General features: G+C 39.5%; 1 protein-coding gene and 1 pseudogene across 2 annotated transcripts in view; both read left to right on the top strand.

Annotated features, from left to right (window-relative positions):
- The window catches only part of TAB3 (TGF-beta activated kinase 1 (MAP3K7) binding protein 3), an 85,403-nt gene that overhangs the window by 25,440 nt on the left and 40,810 nt on the right, over positions 1-19,153 (top strand). For both annotated transcript variants that reach the window (XM_026513278.4, XM_026513275.4), the window contains exons 2-4: positions 3,894-3,995; positions 8,639-8,715; positions 8,957-9,071. The gene's annotated coding sequence lies outside the window, so the exon portion shown is untranslated. The remainder of the gene's footprint in view (positions 1-3,893; positions 3,996-8,638; positions 8,716-8,956; positions 9,072-19,153) is intronic.
- Positions 4,252-8,631, top strand: LOC113265838 (B-cell CLL/lymphoma 7 protein family member C-like; annotated as a pseudogene).

Genomic DNA, 19,153 nt, shown 5'->3' with positions numbered 1-19,153 from the left:
CCAATAGTTTAATTTTGCTTTTGTTTTCCTTGCCTGGGGGACATATCTAGAAAAATGTTGCTAAGGCTGATGTCAAAGAAATTACTTGCTATGTTTTCTTCTAGGAGTTTTGTATTTTCAGGTTTTATATTTAGGTCTTCAGTCCATTTTGAATTTATTTTTGTGTGTGGTGTAAGAAAGTGGTCCGTTTTCGTTGTTTAGCATGTAGCTGTTCAGTTTTCCCAGCACCATTTATTAAAGAGACTCCATTCCCCATTGTATACTCTTGTCTCCTTTGTCATAAATTAATTGACTAAGTGTGGGTTTATTTCTGTGTTCTCTATTCTGTTTCTTTGATCTATGTATCTGTTTTTGTGCCAGTACCACAGTGTTAATTATTACAGCTTTATAGTATGTCCTGGTATCTGGGATTGTAGTACCTCCAGCTTTGTTCTTTCTCAAGATTGCTTTGGCTGTTCAAGGTCTTTTGTTGTTCCATGTAGATTTTAGTATAATTTATTTTAGTTCTGTGAATAAACGCTCTTGGTGTTCCAATAGAGATTACACTGAATGTATAGATTTTTTTGGGTATTATGGATATTTAAAAATATTAATTATTCTAATGCATGAACACAAAGTATCCTTCCATTTGTGTCTCTTTGGTTTCTTTCAGTGGTGTTTTATAGAATATAGGTCTTTCACCTCCTTGGTTAAGTTTATTCATAGGTATTTTATTCTCTTTGGTGCAATTGTAAATGGAATTGTTTTAATTTCTGTTTCTACTACTTCATTATTAGTGTATAGAAAGGCAACAGATTTCTGTATATTAATTTTATATCCTGCAATTTTCTGAATTCATTTATCAATTCTAATGATGTTTTGGTGGAACCTTTAGGGTTTTCTCTACATAGTATCATGTCATCTGCAAATAATGAGTTTTACTTTATCCCTACCAATTTGGTGCCTTTTTTTTTTTTTTCTTGTCTGATAGCTCTGAGTAGGACTTCCAGGTCTATGTTGAGCAAAAGTGGTGAGCGTGGAAATCCTTGTCTTGTTCTTGACCTTAAAGGAAAAGCTCTCACCTTTTCGTCATTGAGTGTGCTGTTAGCTGTGGGTTTTTATATATGGCTTTTATTGTGTTGCTGAGGTTCTCTCTCATCCTACTTTGTTGGAAGTTTTTATCGTGAGTGGATGTTGTACTGTGTCAAGTGCTTTTTCTGCGTCTGTTGAGATAATGATAAGGTTTTTATCCTTTCTCTTGATTATTTGGTGTATCTCATTGATTTGTGAATATTGTACCACCTTTGCATCCCTGGAATAAATTCTGTTTGATCACAGTGAATGATTCTTTTAATGTAATAATGATTTTGGTTTGCTCATATTTTGTTGAAGATTTTTGCATCTATGTTGACCAGGGATATTACTCTGTAATCTTCTTTTATTGTATTATCTTTGTCTGGTTTTGGTATCAGGACAATGCTAGTCTCATAGAATGATTATGGAAGTTTTCCTTCTGTTTTTTGAAATACTTTGCGCAGGTATTAACTCTTTAAATGTTTGGTAGAATTCACCTGTGAAACTGTCTGGTCCTAGACTTTTGGTTTTTTTGTAAGTTTTTTGATTACTGATTCAATTTTATTGCTACTATAGTAATCATTCTGTTCAGATATTCTATTTCTTCCTGATTCAGTTTTGGAAGATTGTATGTTTCTAGAAATTCAGCCGTCTCTTCTAGGTTGTCCATTTTCATGGTACATAATTTTTGGTAGTAGTCTCTTACAATCCTTTGTGTTTTTGTGGTGTCAATTGTTACTTCTCTTTCATATCTGATTTTATTTATTTCAGCTCTTTTTTTCTTGAGGAATCTGGCTAAAGATTCATCAATTTTATCTTTTTCAAGAACCAGTTCCTGGTTTCATTGGTCTTTTTTTTATTATATTTTTAGTCTCTATGTTACTTATTTTTCCTGTAGTCTTTATTTCCTTCTTTCTACTAGTTTTGGGCCTTGTTTTTTCTAGCTTCCTTAAGAGTAAGGTTAGGTTATTTATCTGACATTTTTCTCATTTCTTGAGGAAGGCCTGTGTTGCTATAAACGTCCCTCTTAGAAGTGCTTTTGCTGCATCCCAACGATTTTGGACCAGCATATTTTCATTTTCATATGTCTCCATGTATTTTTTGATTTCCCATATGATTTCTTGGTTCACCCAATTTTTAGTAGCATGTTGTTTAGCCTACATGTATTTGTGTTTTCCCAGCTTTTTCTTGTAATTGATTTGTAGTTTCATACTCTTTTGGTCAGAAAAGATGGTTGATGTGTTTTCAGTCTTGAAATTATTGAAACTTGTTTTGTGGCCTTACATGATCTGTTCTGGAGACTGTTCCATGTACACTTGAAAAGAATGTGTATTCTCTTGTTTTTGGATGGAATATTCTGTGTATATCTTTAGGTCCATCTGGTCTAATGTGCCATTTAAAGCCATTCTTTCCTTTTCATTTTCTGTCTGAATGATCTATCTGTTCATGTAAGTGGGGTGTTAAAGTCTGCTACTATTATTTTATTACTGTTTGTTTTTCCCTTTCTGTCTGTTAATAACTGGTTTACGTATTTTGGTGCTCCGGTGTTGGGTGCATAGATATGTACAATTGTTATATTCTCTTATTGCATTGTTTCCTTTATCATCATGTAGTGCCTTTCTTTGTCTTTTGTTACGGTCTTTGTTTTAAAGTCTATTTTGTTTGATATAGATATTCCTACCCTGCCTTTTGTACACAGTAAGCTTTTTTTTTTTTTTTTTGGGCCTGAACCTATGGCCCGAGATCAAGAAGTCAGATGCTTAACCAACTGAGTCACCCAGGTGCCCTGCTACCCTGGCTCCTCCCCCCCCCACTTGATTTGTATGATAAATGCTTTTCAGTCTGCACGTGTCTTTAGTTCTAAAGTGAGTCTCTTGTAGATCGCGTATAGATGGATCCTGTTTTTTTAATTCATAGAGTGACCCTGTATCTTTTTTTTTAATTAAATAGGCCCCACACCCAACATGAGGCTTGAACTCATGACTCTGAGACCAAGAGTTACATGCTGTACTGACTGAGGCAGCCAGCCACCCCTTACCCTATATCTTTTTATTGGAGCTTTAGTCCATTTATATTTAAAGTAATTATTGATGGGTGTGTACTTATTTCTGTTTTCCTTTTTATGTAAGACTATTGTTTCACAGAGGCTTATGATCAAGTATTTTTCTTTTTTCATATTTTTGAGTGATAGATGAGTGATTTTGTGAGTTGGGTTATGGGGACGGTCTCCCAGTCTTTAGTGAGCAGCTGTAATTCTATTGAGAAGGTATATCAGGTGACAAAGAACCATATACCCTCTTTGCTCCTAGGCTTTGCAGTGAGGGTATGGTTCTCATTTGGGGTGTGGAAATCTAAAAAAATTCCTTTACTTTACCAGAGAATAACTTAGACTTGGTATGGAGTCATTTAAATTTTAAGACCTATGGCTCTTAAGGAGCCTGAAACCCATTAAATTTTAATGGCTAGTATAAATGGGGAGCTGCAGGGACCCCGGATGGTTTGCCAGGGCTGCAGTTGAAGTTCTTCTTGCTAGCTTTCTGTGAAGGCGAAACCTCAGAAAAGCTTTGCCCAAACCCTCTCTGCTGTTGCTAGCTCTCCCTTAGGTACTGGAAGTGACTTAGTGGGAGGGGGAGCCAAGTGACTAATACAGTCACGTGAACTTTGTGTTAGTATTGATGGAACGTCAACTTTATTCACTGAAATTTCGGGTAGTAAAGGTGTACAAACAGCTGCTTTCTGTTTCATGACTTTGTATTTATTTGTTGTATAACTTGCTCATGTTGTTTTCTTTACACCTTTTATAATTGAAATCTTACCTGCTTGGTCTTTCATTTTTTTAGGGTAGTGTCTGCAGCCTTTTCTCAAGTTTTTCACCGTGAGTTGCTGTGTGTCAGACTGGACAAGGTATCTTAGTTGAAGCTTCATCATTTGAAAAATTGGAGGTAAGGAGTGTATATATATATATGTCTTTATTTCTGTAGTTATTAGAGCAAAAACCTTTTTTGAATTCTAATCTGTGTTGCCGTTAACATGTTTGTTTATCTTATCCCCTCACTTCCATCCCTGGTGTGCATTGAAGAGCAAGGATGAAAAAATAAAAGATGTCTAGTTAACTTCAGATGTCCAGGCCCTTATTCAGGAGCCTAAGAAGGTCTTTGTACATTTCTTTTTTTTTTTTTTTTTTTAAGAAACCTCACCAGCCAATGGAAGGGTAACTTAGCATTTGATTTTGAATTAAAGGGGCAAATCCCACCCAGGTTCCTGGTTTTGGCTGGAGCTGGTAGAGCTTTAAAGACCTGCCCTCAGGAGTAACTGAGTGTGGTGTGTGCATATGCTGATCTTCCAACTTCCTGGTTTTTATTGTAATTTTCTTACAGGTCCATGTTCAATAACCAAGTTGCATAGATGATAAATCTAGTGTTATAAACAAATACGGGTATAATTTTTTAAATGGTACTGTAGCATCGTTCTTGCTCTGAGCCATTGATAGATCTGTTTCAAGAGAGACTGTATAATACTATCACCTTTGATTTCTATCTAGTTTGTTTTTCGACCTTATACAAATGTTCCCACTCTTTTGAAACATCGGTTTCCTACTATAATAACATGTGTAGGTGTGTGTTGTGAATTAAACACTGAACAAGATGTTATGAGGCCTGTTTTAATAAACTTAGCTTTTTTTAGCAAGTTTTTAAAATCCCTATGGCCTTCGGTTACCTTCTTTTGTAAAACAAGGGGATTGTACTGAGATTGGATTCAGGGTTTCTCAACCTTGGCACTAATGACATTTGGGGCCAGATAATTCTATGTTGTCAGGGGATGTCCTGTGCCTTTAGGATGTTGAGCAGTGTCCTTGGCCTCAGCCTACCAAATGCCAGTAGCATCCCTCTCCAGTATGACAACTGAAATTGTCTCCAGACATTTCTAAATGTGCCTTTTTGGGTAAAATCATCCCTAGTTGGGAGCCACTTGGTTACATGATGTGTAGAGTTCCTTCCAACTTTATTTTGTTTTAATTTCAAAAAATCCTGTTCTTCGCAACCTAGCTTAAATGTCATCTCTTTGGGGGCGCCTGGGTGGCGCAGTCGTTAAGCGTCTGCCTTCGGCTCAGGGCGTGATCCCGGCGTTATGGGATCGAGCCCCACGTCAGGCTCCTCCGCTATGAGCCTGCTTCTTCCTCTCCCACTCCCCCTGCTTGTGTTCCCTCTCTCGCTGGCTGTCTCTATCTCTGTCAAATAAATAAATAAAATCTTTAAAAAAAAAAAAAACAAAAAAAAAAACGTCATCTCTTTGATGAAGCTTTCCTTCGTGCTCTTTTTCCTTGGCTTACTGTAATTGTTTCTGCATCTGACAACTGATTTTAGGACTTAACCCCACTCTACTGTAACTGTCAGTGTGTTTCTTTGAGGGCATGGGTCTTCTGTACCTCTAAGCTGCGTGCTCAAATTTTGTTAAATGAATAAACAGTGGATTTGGGAGGATTGTTAGGTTTGTCATTGTTAAATAAATGATTATAAATGATATTTTTGTTCATCATACCTTTCTAGTAGGAAATTCCCACGGTTTGTGATCTTGAATTTCTGAGTTTAGGAAACTGATTACTTAAAAAAAAAAAACAATCGTTTTAGAAGGCAGGAACCTCCGGTAGTACGTAAGGGAGCCACACACAACACATCGAGCCTGCGTTTGAGAAAGACAGTCACACAAAATTCATAACATAAAGAGTTGTGTCAGCTTTTATATCCAGATGTTTCTCAAATAACTCCATTTGGTTAATTAGAAAACTGCCATCTATTCCGATAAAAGTAAAATGGAAAGGTAGTAAATATTCTTTCTTACATAACCTCACCATATTCTAAGTCAGTATTTCCCATAGCAACCCACAGTAAAAAAACAAAAAAACCCCCATATTTTAATCATGATTTAATACATATCCACACCTCAAACAAGTTTTTTGAATCACTGTTTACCATTACTATGTATAAAGCACTCTGATACTTTCTATGACGTTTCTTTTTTTTTTCTTAAATACTTGTCACCATCCAATAAATTTATTACACAATTCACTAATAGGCCACAACTTAGCATTTGAAAAACACCGTTCTAAGTAATCTTTAATAAAATGTGGAAATGATCTGCTTCTAGAATGTGTTACCAGTCAGTTGTCCTGTCTTTCTTTTTAAATAATGCCATTTAAGAATTGGCCTAATAAAGACCTTGGAGGGAGGGCTGTCAGGCCAAGAGAGCGGCACCCAGGTCCAGTGCCGAGCCTGAGGCCGCTGGTTGGGAGGCAGCCCAGCCGCAGCTTTCGACCTTGGGCTTGCCAGCATGGCCGGCTGGACCATGTGGACTGAGTAGGGATGACATCAAGAAAGTGATGCAACCATCGAGAAGGTCTGGAGATGGGGAGAAGTGCTGGGTGATTGTGGGTGACACTTCCCTTCATATCTTCAAGTGAGTGCTAGTGGTGGACCCCCAGGAGAAAGAACGACAGAGGGCAGGTGGGGGCGCAGAGAAAGCCTTAGGCCTACAGTGGCAGGGTAGGGGCACCAGTCCCCAGGCGTGCGGTGGCCTTCTCATCCTGCTGGATCTCCATGAGAACCATAGTCAGTTTCCATTCAGAAGGTTTCCTGCAAAAGGGCACCGAGCTCAGCCCTGGGGGCATTTGCCAGCCCACCTGCCTTTTGTCACCTGCCAGACCACCAGAAGGGGTCCCAGAAGATGCTTGGCCCCCATGGCTGGGCTAAAGAGAGCAATCCTGGGAGCATTACTGCAGGCAGCACTGATGAACCCCAGTGCTGTCCAAGGAGGATCCTGTTCCAGAATTGCTGGAGGTTGAGGCCTTTGAAGTTTACCTTGTCTTTGAGCTAGTGCTGCCTGTCCCCAAGGCAGCCCAGGGTGATTCAGAGGGCAGCCCCTCCCCCTACTCAAGCACATCTGTCCACATGTCCCTGACTCCTGAGAAGCCGGCCTGCCTGTCCTGTCGCCTGAGGAGCCCCTCTGGCTTTTTACAAATAAAGACCCTTTTGTTTAGGGAAAGAAAAAAAAAAGACCTTGAAACACCTTGATTTCCAATTAATGTAAAATCCTATATTTTGTCATTTATACTAAGTATTTAGTGTGCACAAGGCACTGTTGGTTTTCTCAAGATTTACAGTGATAATACCTAGAGGAGAATAAAAAGTTAAAAAACGTTATTTCAGGTGCTCATAGTGGTAATAAACGCATGACATTTTGGGTGTTTAGGAAGGGGAGAAAGCTGTGGTGATTTAGGTCACTGGAGAAAGTTAACATGAATGTGGGGTGGATTTTGCATTGTCATATCAGAGATTTGAAAAAGCTATTACACATGGTAGAAGACAGCATTTGTGTAGGTGCCCAGGACTTTTGCTCATTTTTTGGGTACTTGAGAAATTAAAAAATAAGAAAAAATATGGTAAAGTGCTGAAAATATACAGTATAAATAGGGTGTGTTAACTCTCCTGTGGTTATAAAATCAGGTTCATTCAGGAGATTAGAATCTTGTGTCTGTGGTCCCTCTGATACAAGGCATTCTTTGCCCCCAGATGATAAAGTTAACATTGGATTATTAGGCTTACTGAAGTGAAGATATGGTAGTCCCCCCTTTATCCACAGGGAATATGTTCGAAGATACCCAGTGGATCCCCCAAACTGCAGATAGTACCAAACCCTATATATACTATGTTTTTTTCTGTATATAAAAACCTGTGATAAGTTTGTAAAGTAGGGACAGGAAGAGATTAATAATAATAAAATAGAACATTTATGACAGTGTACTGTAATGAAAGTTATATGAATGTGGTCTCTTAAAATAGCTTATTTTACTGTACTCACCCTTCTTATGGTAATGTGAGATGATAACATGCCTACAAGATCTACAGGGAGATAAATGGCAGAGGCATTGTGACACAGTGTTAGGCTACTATTGACCTGATGATGTGTTGGAAGGTGGCTCTTCTGCTTCTGGACTACAGTTGACCATGGGTAACTGAAACTGCAGGAGGCGAAACTGTGTGTAAGAGGGGACTGTCGGAATTTCTGAATGATGGGGAGAGAGAATGCTCATCTGTCAAATTAAGCCAGTGAGGTTACTGTTCTTTATATAAATTGCTCTTCATGGAACAGAAATGGGTTATATTATAGTCAGCATTTTTTAAAAAGATGCTTATTATTTTGGCCATACAATTTAACGTTTCCTACATGCTTGTGGGGCCTGGGCTTCATCCTTCTATAAATAGATGCGGGGCTCAGGATGCTACATCACAACCAGTGTGCTACCAAAGCCTTAAGAAAAATGGTGGGTTATTTTTTTATTTTTCTGGACTGCTGCTCTCTTCTTGGGATAATGTAGAATTTAATTACTGTAGAAAATATCTATGACCTGAAAGATGATGATTCAGCTTGTGATGGTACTTGGGAAAGAACCACCTGCCCTAAAAGTGTGGTCTAGCATCCTGTGTGCTGTTACTTAAAAGCACTAGAAGTCTGAGTTTTGTCATGTTTCCATACTGAGTTAGGAAGTTAGCAAAAGGATAACTAACTCCTCATTTTGTCACATTTCTAGACTACTGAAAAGAAGGTGCTTTTAGAGCTGGAGATGTGAATAAGACTCCTGTGCCAGAGATCATAAATCATCTGGAGGTAAATTTTTTTAAATTAAATAGATTGTTTTTTACAGTTTTAATTTTACAGAAAAATTGAGAGGATAATACAGAGAGTTCCTATATGGCAAGCACCCAGTTTCTTCTATTATTAATAGATGACCTTGGCGTGGTACATTTGTTAGAGTTAATGAACCAATATTGAAACCCTGTTATTAACTAAAGCCCGAAGTTCACTCATATTTCCTTACTTTTTAACTACTGTATTTTTTCTGTTTCAGGATCCCACCGGGATGACGTTTAGTTGTCATGTTTCCTTAGGCTGCTCTTGCTGTGACAATTTCTCAGACTTTCATTGGTTTGATGACCTTGTCAGTTGTGAGGAGAACTGATCAGGTATTTTGTAGAATGTCCCTCAGTCAGGATTTGTCTGATGTTTTTCTCATTGTTAGACTGGTGTTCTGGGTTTTGGGGAGGAAGACCACAGAGGTAAAGTGCGATTCCTGTATTTTTGTCACATCACGTCAGGAGTACCTACTGTCACCATGATTTATCACCGTTTATGTTGGCTTTGGTTACTTCGCTGAGAAGGTTTATGTCCGCTTTCTCCATTCTCCATTCTAATGTTACTTTTCTTTTTTTTAATTCTCTTTTGTACTGTGTTGTTTGGAATGAAGGCACTGTGTGGTCACCACTTTAAGGGAAATTATGCTCCATCTCCTTTAGGGTGTTCAACATAAATCATTGGAATTTTTTTGAATGGGAGTTTGTCTCTTCTCCCCCATTTGCTTATTTATTTAGTCATTTCTTTGTATCATTATGGGTTCATGGATAATTATTTTATACTTTGGGTCATAATCTGTTACTACTATATTTATTTTGTTGCTTAAATTTTTCTAGCCTTGGCCATTGATGAACTCTTTTGGTTGACCCATCGTCATGGGGGTGGGTTTCCTTTTGAGCACTTCCTCAATTTCGAGCATCGTAAGATACTCCAGACTTAACTGTGTATGCCCTGTTTTAGTTCTATAATCAGCCATTTCTCCACAAACCCCTAGTTCCTTTTATTAGAGAATGCTAATGCTATTAGAAATCAAGATCTGAGTACTAGATAGGCTCATTGCTACTTTGGGGTGGTGGTGTTTCTAGGCTCTGTTAGCTGAAATCCCATGTACACGCTATCTGTATATTTACGCATGTCTATAAATGTTTCTCTGTATCTGTTTTTATATATTTATATCAATATTAAGCTAAACATGAGTTTTTACTGATGTCTCCAACCTAATGCATTACCACATGGGTCATTCTAGCCTTCTCCCCTTGCTTTTCTGTAACCTCTCCCAACAGTGAGAAACCTAGCTCTCACCATTCACCATCCATGTACTTAATTGTTCACTCCTGGTATACATATAATATATAGATGTATGTCCGTTTTGTTAACTTCTACCCCCATGAGAAACGACTTTATCAACTAGAATACAGTGCTTATGTTCATTTTCTTTTACCTTTACTTTAGCCTTACAGATGCCACTCATTTTCAAAGTTATGTAGGTCAGCACCTTTTCCCCCCACCCTCTGGAATGACATTGTTTCATACATTTGTAATACAGTTAGATTATATCATATGGTGTCTGCTCCTTCCTGGGATCCCCTGACCTACTAAATGATCTTAAATTTGCATACTTCAAGGTTCACTCTTGGGGCACCTGGGTGGCTCAGTCAGTTAACTCTTGATTTTGGCTCAGGTCATGATCTCAGGGTCATGAGATTGAGCCCTGCGTCAGGCTCCAGGCTGGGCGTGGAGCTTTCTTAAGATCCTCTCTCTCCCTCTCCCTCTCTCCTCCCCTTGTCAAAAAGAAAAAGGGTTCACTCTTTGTGTTATAAAGTTCTATGGGTTTTGATAAGTGCATGATGTCATATATCTACTATTAGAGTATTATACAGAATAATTTCACCACCCTTAAAATTGCCTATGCTTCATCTGTGAAACCGCCCCCCCCCACAAACCCCTGGCAACCACTGATCTTTTTACTGTCTCTGTAGTTTTGCCTTTTCCAGAATGTTCTTGAGATATTTTTAAAGTCACTTTACAAAGGAAACCTTTGATTTTTCTAACCTAGATACCATTTTTTCCTACCACCAATTCAGTATCCCTAAATGAACAAAGTATTTCTAATCAGAATCAAAGCTTTCCCATTTCTTTTTTCATATACTACTCTATAAGGTCATTTTGCTTTATTTTTTAATATCCTACTTCTTTGGGGCACCTGGTTGGTTCATTCAGTGGAGGATGTGGCTCCTGATCTTGGGGTCATGAGTTTGAGCCCCATGTTGGTTGTAGAGCTGACTTAAAAGCTAATAATTGGGGCACCTGGGTGGCTCATTCGGTTGGGTGACTGACTCTTGGTCTCGGCTCACGTTGTGATCTCCTAGGTTGTGGGATCGAGCCCCACATCGGGCTCCCCGCTGCGTCGGGAGAAGCTTCAGGTTGCTGTCCGTCTGCCCCTCCCCCTGAAGGCTCCCACCCTCCCTCTTTTTCTCTCCAATAAATAAAATTTAAAGATAAAATAAAAAATAAAAAAAATAATATCCAGCTTTTTTGTTACCATACTCAGAATTGGGAGACGATCCTAAGTACCTTCATTTTTATTTTTGTTGGGGAGGTCGGTGGGTGGGGCGACAGGAGTGGCACGTATCATGGTTTCTGTAGAGATGGCAGCTGTCAAGCAGATACTTGGGAGGACGGATGCTCATCTTAAATTTATTTTTTTATTTTTATTTTTTAAACATTTTTTTTAAAAAAAGATTTTATTTATTTATTTGATAGAGAGAGTACAAGCAGGGGGAGCAGTGGGCAGAGGGAGAGGGAGAAGCAGGCTCCCTGCTGAGCAGGGAGCCAGATGCGGGGCTCGATCCCAGGACCCCAGGATCATGACCTGAGCCAAAGGCAGATGCTTAACCGACTGAGCCACCCAGGCGCCCCTCATTTTAAATTTAAACTGAATATGCTTCTATTTGTTTCTGGGGGAGTATATTTAACATGAAAATGCTTTTGATTCTTTTAATATAAATATTATATTGATCTGTAGTATATCTCCTTTGAGAATATAGTAGAATAAGAGATAGATGGAACGAATATGTGACTGTTTCAGAATGGTTTCCATTGTAATCAAAATCCTGTGGGACGATTGTCTTAGAAATTACTTGGAAGGCTCATTTAGGTGAAATAACAAGTATCGTATTCCTATCCCTTCCTTGTTATTTAGTTGCACCTTTACATATATGCATGAAAAATCTTGAAATTGGAACCCTTACCTGTACCAGTAAAAGATCATTTGTTCTGCTCCACTACTGGCCACTTCTTGTTGCTGTTTACCTCGAAGAATTTACTATGTAGTACAAAAAACCCTTCTATTTTATAATCAGGTTTTGATTTAAACTCTCTTTAACATCAGAGTCTTACCATGTAGCCAGAGGTATAGGAGAAAAATGTTTGTTTGCTAGCTTTGCTGCTCGTTGGCTCTGTGACTACAGGCAAATTATTTACCCTCTCTGAGTCTCACATTTCCTCATTTGTAAAATGTGGATCATGTTATTGCCTCTCCTGTGGGGTAAGGGAGATTAAATGAGACAGAGCACTTAGCCCAGTGCCTGGTACATACATATGGTTCAGTAAATATCATCTAAAACCAAAACTTCCAAAGCAGCAAGAAAATGGGTGAAAATTCCAAAGGTTTATATGAGTATACATGTTTTTGTTCAACGGCTATTGGCTGGGCCAGACTAATCAGAAAAATGAATGATTCCTTTACTTAAAAGTCCTCTCAAGGCAAGGCTAACTTTTCTTCAAACCTCAGCAGTTTTCACCTCACCAAACTTAAGATGCTAGCAGTGGCTGTCAGCCTGAGATACTCTTGTCTCTGTAGGGACCACCTGGGGGTGCTTCTGGCATTTTAGAGGAGGGGCCAGGAAACAAACCACCTTGGGACGCGTGGGACAGGCTTGCATGATGAAGAATTATTGTACCCACATTACCGTGTGAGTAGCCTGCTGTGGAGACGCACTAGCCTAGACGGATACAGTACTGGCTTTAAACCTTCTATGGAACATATTGCAGGTGCCACAGACCCCGCTGGTATGCAGTGAGTGAGGCGACCGCAGGCCTCTGTGTCTGGGACGCCCTAGGGAGGGTGGAAAGTAGGCAAGCTGGAAAGTCCGTGGCCCTTCTAAACGGCACAGTTTTAGCCAGTTGCCTGCTGTTGCTCCAGCTTCTGATTTTTTCAGAGAAATGTTGGGTATCCAGATTGTTATGTAAAATTTGTGTATTCTAAAGTGTGGATTGGGCCACCTGACTGGCTGGGTTAGTGGAGCACGTGACTCTTGATCTCCGGGTTGTGTGAGTTCGAGCCTCACTTTGGGTGTAGAGATGACTTAAAGAATCTTCAGAAAAAAGTGTGGCTCAACTTTTTTCTTTAACACTATTGAAGTCAAACCAAGCAGATCAGCGGGCTGGATTTGGCCTACAGACCATTGGTTTGTAACCTCTGCTATAATTATTTTAGGAAGTGAGCTAAAATGTGGCAGAAGTAAACACTCAGGCCCATAACCGCACTACCCTGCGTATTTGCTGATCTCAGAAAAGGCTGTGGAAACAAAGCACTAGGTGTGAGGTCATTTTCTAGAGTGTGGAGAATGGCAGCATCAGACCAGAGCTCTGGGGAAGCTTTCTGTCTGTTTGGGAGGAGGAATTCTGTTGGGAGAAATCCCAGTGGCTGCGTTTTGAGGAACGGAACCCGCTGCGCCTTGTGATGCTGGCACTCCTGAACGGGGGTGGGGGTAGCCGCCCCGCTAGAAGAAGCGTCAGAGTGATTCCACTGCTGAGCATAGCATCTGGGCCCCCCACTCTCCATCCTGCCCTCAGAAATTGGGAGTGGCCCGCAAAGGTGACAGACAACAAAGGCTCCACCCTGAAGAACTTCTTGGTTATGTGGCTTTGGATCCTATGACGATCGTGGGGTTTATGCCTTTAGTATTTCTTCTTTTTTTGATCTAGGCTTACCGCCTACATAGCTCCACAATCCACAGCTGTGACCATCTGTGATTTAGTGGGGGTGTTTCAAGGGTGTCCCAGGAGTTAGGTCACAGCCTAGCCTGGCCGGTGCAGTGCAGTTACTGTTCAAGTCCTCTGGTTGCTTTCAGATCATCACTCATCACGTTAGAGTTGTAGAAAAAGTAGCAGCCCGTTAAAATGTTAAGAAGCAAAGTCCATATCTATTTTGCATAGTCGTTGCATACATTGATAATATCTGGACAAGAATAGATGGTATGTTTTGATGTGCATCATATCAAAATCTGTAGTATAAGATACTATAGGGCAGTGTTTCATTTTAGTTGTATTCTGTGGGATTAAATGCAAAAGTGTAGTGTAGTACTTTATTTTAAAACTTCGTTTTTCAGGGAAACGGGCTCGTCTTATTGGCTAGAATACTTTGTATTTGTAAGCTATCTGCTGTTTTAACCTCTCAGCAGAATGGAAATTGCTTTTTTTAAAGAAGAATTTTAACATTTTTTTAATCATCAGGAAATTATTGAGTGTGTTATATATTGTGAAATACTTAATGATTATCCATGTCAGTGCTTACGTGAATAACTGTTTGGTATAGGGCAGAGTGCTAGCTGTTCAGATTGTGTACATAATCCTTTAAAGAGAAGACATTTTCGTATTTGATGTGAAAAGTAGGTATTCTGTTAATCATCTTTTCAGGAGCACCTGGGTGGCTCAGTTGGTTAAGCATCTGCCTTCAGCTCAGGTCATGATCCCAGGATCCTGGGATTGAGCCCCGCATGGGGCTCCTTGCTCAGTGGGGAGCCTGCTTCTCCCTCTTCCTCTGACTGCTGCTCCCCCTGCTTGTACTCTCTCTGTCAAATAAACAAATAGAGTTTAAAAAATCATCTTTTCAGATGGTAGCCATCTTTGTGTGTATGTAAGTTGTTGGCTTTGATTTTAAAGATGCTTTTTAGTATGTGTTTTCAAAGGCAAGTATTTGTAACTCTTAAGAAAAGGGCAATTTTTTTCCTTTTAGCTCTGCCTCTTTTATGTCCTAAAATAGCTTATTTATACGAAGACTCTTTGCTCCCCTCTTAGCCCTTCACCTCCTACCCCTGTAATCCCTTTTTGGATGATAAGCTGACGGGGGTTTCTTCTCTTTTTTTCCCCCAAAGAAGGGCACTCCTCCTCACCCTACTGGCAGTGTCCTTGATACCTACCAGTGACATAGTGGAAAGAACACGGCCTTTGGAGAAGACAGGCTTGGACTTGAGGCACGATTCTGCCATATGCCCATTCTTTGAGGTTGTTTTCTTACTTGTAAACTAGAGATAATCACAGCTACCTTTCAGGGCGCAGTTTTTCGGTAAATGGTATCTGATAGCAGTAGTGGTGAAATTAAGGGTGACTTTGGCGTTGGTGGCACCTGAGGTTTTAAAGGTGGACAGAGCTGGCAGAGAGCGAGCAGCTCCCAAGAGCTCAGAACTGGACAGAACCCAAGCTCTTGCTTGATAGCTAAGGCATCTTTCTTTTTGTTTACCCTTGTCGCCTTTTCTTCTTTTTCGTAAAAAGGCAACTGCATTATCCTTATATTTTAAAGACTTGAAATTAGGGTTGAGAAATGAACGAAACAGTTCTTTGGAGCACTAGGGAAGCTTGAGTTAAGCTTTTGGGTGCTTCAGAAGCTCTTTGTTGACAACAGTTAAATAGCTATCAAGTGTTTTGGATATGGTTAGTCCCTCAAGTATTGAAGTACCCTTTCCCGGTGGGAAAGTTGTCATCATTTCTGCAAATAAAAGCAGATTTGATGACTAAGGTCATTCTTAACATTAAATTCAGTGAATTCCATTTTTCTTTTCTATTTCACCTAACAAATATTCTTTGAACACCTAGTCTGTGCCCGGCGCTGTGCCTAATCAGTTGTTTACCCTGAAAGGAGGTATTGAATTACAGAATCTAAGAGTTGTCGGTCTTAGCCTTTTAGCTGAATGAAAATCCTAAAGCCTTAGAGCTGTGCTGTCTGGTAAGGTAGCCCCTGCTAACTGCAGGTGGCTGCTGACCACTTGAAATGTGGCCAATCTGAATTGTGATGTGCTGCTAGTATAAAATGCACACTGGATTTCAAGGACCTAGTTGCTGAGAAATACGTAAAATGGCTCATCAGTGATTTTTATGTTGATCATATATTAAAACACTACTATTTTCGATATATCAGATTATATAAAATATATTAAAATTTCACCTGTTGCTTTTTTTTTCATGTGGCTGCTAGAACATTTAAAAGGACTTGCATTACGTTTTTATTAGACAGTGCTGTCTTAGACCTTCAGTGACTTGGCAGGGTTACTCACCTAGTTAGGACTCCTGTGGCTAGGGCAAATTACAGATCACATTACTGTGAAAATGGCAGATAATGTTTGTTTTGATGAAAATGGTGGGTAATTCAAACACGTTTAAAGATTTTATTTATTTGAGAGAGAGAGAGCAAGCAAGCTGGAGGGAGAGGGAGAGAGAGTTTGACGCAGACTATCCTCTGAGCACAGAGCCCGGTGCAGGTCCCGATCTCACGACCACGAGATCATGACCTGAGCCGAAACCCAGAGTTGGCCACTTAGCTATCCAGGCGCCCCGAACAGGTTTCAGTTGACCCTAAGGACTAAAGTTAACACTAAGGACTTTGAAATAACGTACATTTTAAATTAAGCCTGGATTGTTAATCTGGTAGAATATTCTAGCTTTTCAGATTTGGGATATTTTAAGAGTAGAAAAATGAAAAACATACTCACAGTTTGAGTAGCTTTAACCTATTTTTCCTTTTCCCTCAGCATTCACCAATTGTTTCACATAGGTGATCCCTCATCCCCCAATATTTTATTGGGGGTGTGTATAGGAGGTAGGGGGCAGGGTTCGTCTATATATATATATTTTTATCTTATTTAGGTAGATTGGTTTGGTATAGTAAAAGTGACTCTTCATTATTAAAAAAAATTTTTTTTCATTATGTTATATTAGTCACCATACAGAACATCATTAGTTTTTGATGTAATGTTCCATGATTCATTGTTTGCGTGTAACACCCAGTGCACCATGCAATACATGCCCTCCTTAATACCCATCACTGGCCTATCCCAATCCCCCACCCCCTCCCCTCTGAAGCCCTCAGTTTGTTTCCCAGAGTCCATAGTCTCTCATGGTTCATTCCCCCTTCTGTTTACCCCCCCTTCATTCTTCCCTTCCTTCTCCTACCGATCTCCCTGCTATTTCTTATATTCCATAAATGAGTGAAACCATATGATAATTGTCTTCCTCTGCTTGACTTATTTCGCTTAGCATAATCTTCTCCAGTCCCGTCCATGTTGCTGCAAATGTTGGGTAATCGTTCTTTCTGATGGCTGAGTAATATTCCATCGTATATATGGACCACATCTTCTTTATCCATTTGTCTGTTGAAGGGCATCTCAGCTCCTTCCACAATTTAGCTATTGTGAACAATGCTGCTATGAACATTGGGGTGCATTTGGCCCTTCTCTTCACTACGTCTGTATCTTTGGAGTAAATACCCAGTAGTGCAATTGCTGGGTCATAGGGTAGCTCTATTTTTAACTTTTTGAGGGACCGCCACACTGTTTTCCAAATTAGCTGTACGAACTTGCATTCCCACCAACAGTGTAGGAGGGATCCCCTTTCTCCACATCCTCTCCAACATTTGTTGTTTCTTGCCTTGTCCATTTTTGCCATTCTAACTGGCGTAAGGTGGTATCTCAGTGTGGTTTTGATTTGAATTTCCCTGATGGCTAATGGTTTTGGACATTTTTTCATGTGTCTGTTAGCCATTTGTATGTCTTCATTGGAAAAGTGTCTGTTCATATCTTCTGCCCATTTTTTTATTTATTTGTTTCTCATGTATTGAGTTTGAGAAGTTCTTTATAGATCTTGGATACCAGCCTTTTATCTGTAGTTTCATTTGCAAATATCTTCTCCCATTCTGTGGGTTTCCTCTTTGTTTTGATGACTGTTTCCTTTGCTGTGCAGAAACTTTTTATCTTGATGAAGTCCCACAAGTTCATTTTTTGTTTCTTCTCTTGCCTTTGGTGATGTGTCATGAAAGAAGTTGTTGTGGCCGATGTCAAAGAGGTTACAGCCTATGTTCTCCTCTAGGATTTTGATGGATTCCTGTCTCACATCGAGGTCTTTCATCCATTTGGAGTTTATCTTTGTGTATGGTGTGAGATAGTGGTCAAGTTTCATTCTTTTGCATGTAGCTGTCCAGTTTTCCCAGCACCATTTATTGAAGAGACTGTCTTTTTTTCCACTGGATGTTTTTTCCTGCTTTGTCAAAGATTAGTTGACCATAGAGCCAGGGGTCCATTTCTGGGTTCTCTATTCCGTTCCATTGGTCTATGTGTCTGTTTTTGTGCCAGTACCATGCTGTCTTGGTGATCACAGCTTTGTAGTATAGCTTGAAATCAGGCAACGTGACACCCCCGGCTTTGTTTTTCCTTTTCAACATTTCCTTGGCGATCCGGCGTCTTTTCTGGTTCCACACAAATTTTAGGCTTGTTTGTTCTAGCTCTTTGAAAACTGTCATTGGTATTTTGATCGAGATGGCATTGAAAGTGTAGATTGCTCTGGGTAGCATAGACATTTTAACTATGTTTATTCTTCCGATCCATGAGCATGGAATGTTTTTCTATCTTTTTGTGTCTTCTTCAATGTTTTTCAACAATGTTCTGTAGTTTCTAGAATATAAATCTTTTACCTCTCTGGTTAAGTTAATTCTGAGATATCGTATGATTTTTGGTGCTATTGTAAATGAAATCGATTCCCTGATTTCTCTTTCTTCAGTCTCATTGTTTGTGTATAGAAATGCAACTGATTTCTGAGCATTGATTTTGTATCCTGCCACATTACTGAATTGTTCTATGAGTTCCAGTAATTTGGGGGTGGAGTCTTTTGGGTTTTCCATATAGAGTATCATGTCATCTGCGAAGAGAGACAGTTTGACTTCTTCTTTGCTGATTTGAATACCTTTTATTTCTTTTTGTTGTCTGATTGCTGTTGCGAGGACTTCTAGTACTATGTTGAACAATAATGGCGAGAGTGGGCATCCTTGTCGTGTTCCTGATCTTAAGGGAAAGGCTTTCAGCTTTTCCCCATTGAGAATGATATTCGCCGTAGACTTTTCATAGATGGTTTTTATGAAATTGAGGAATGTACCCACTAACCCTACACTCTGAAGGGTTTTAATCAGGAAAGGATGCTATATTTTGTCAAATGCTTTTTCTGCATCAGTTGAGAGGATCATATGGTTCTTGACTCTTGTTGATATGATCTGTTACACTGATCGATTTACGAATGTTGAACCACCCTTGCATCCCAGGGATGAATCCCACTTGGTCATGATGGATAATCCTTTTAATGTACTGTTGGA

The sequence above is a fragment of the Ursus arctos genome, chromosome X (assembly GCF_023065955.2).
Source record: "Ursus arctos isolate Adak ecotype North America chromosome X, UrsArc2.0, whole genome shotgun sequence".
NCBI classification, from domain to species: Eukaryota; Metazoa; Chordata; class Mammalia; order Carnivora; family Ursidae; genus Ursus; species Ursus arctos.
Note: the sequence above shows the minus strand (reverse complement) of the source record. Positions and strands in the feature narration are given on the sequence as shown.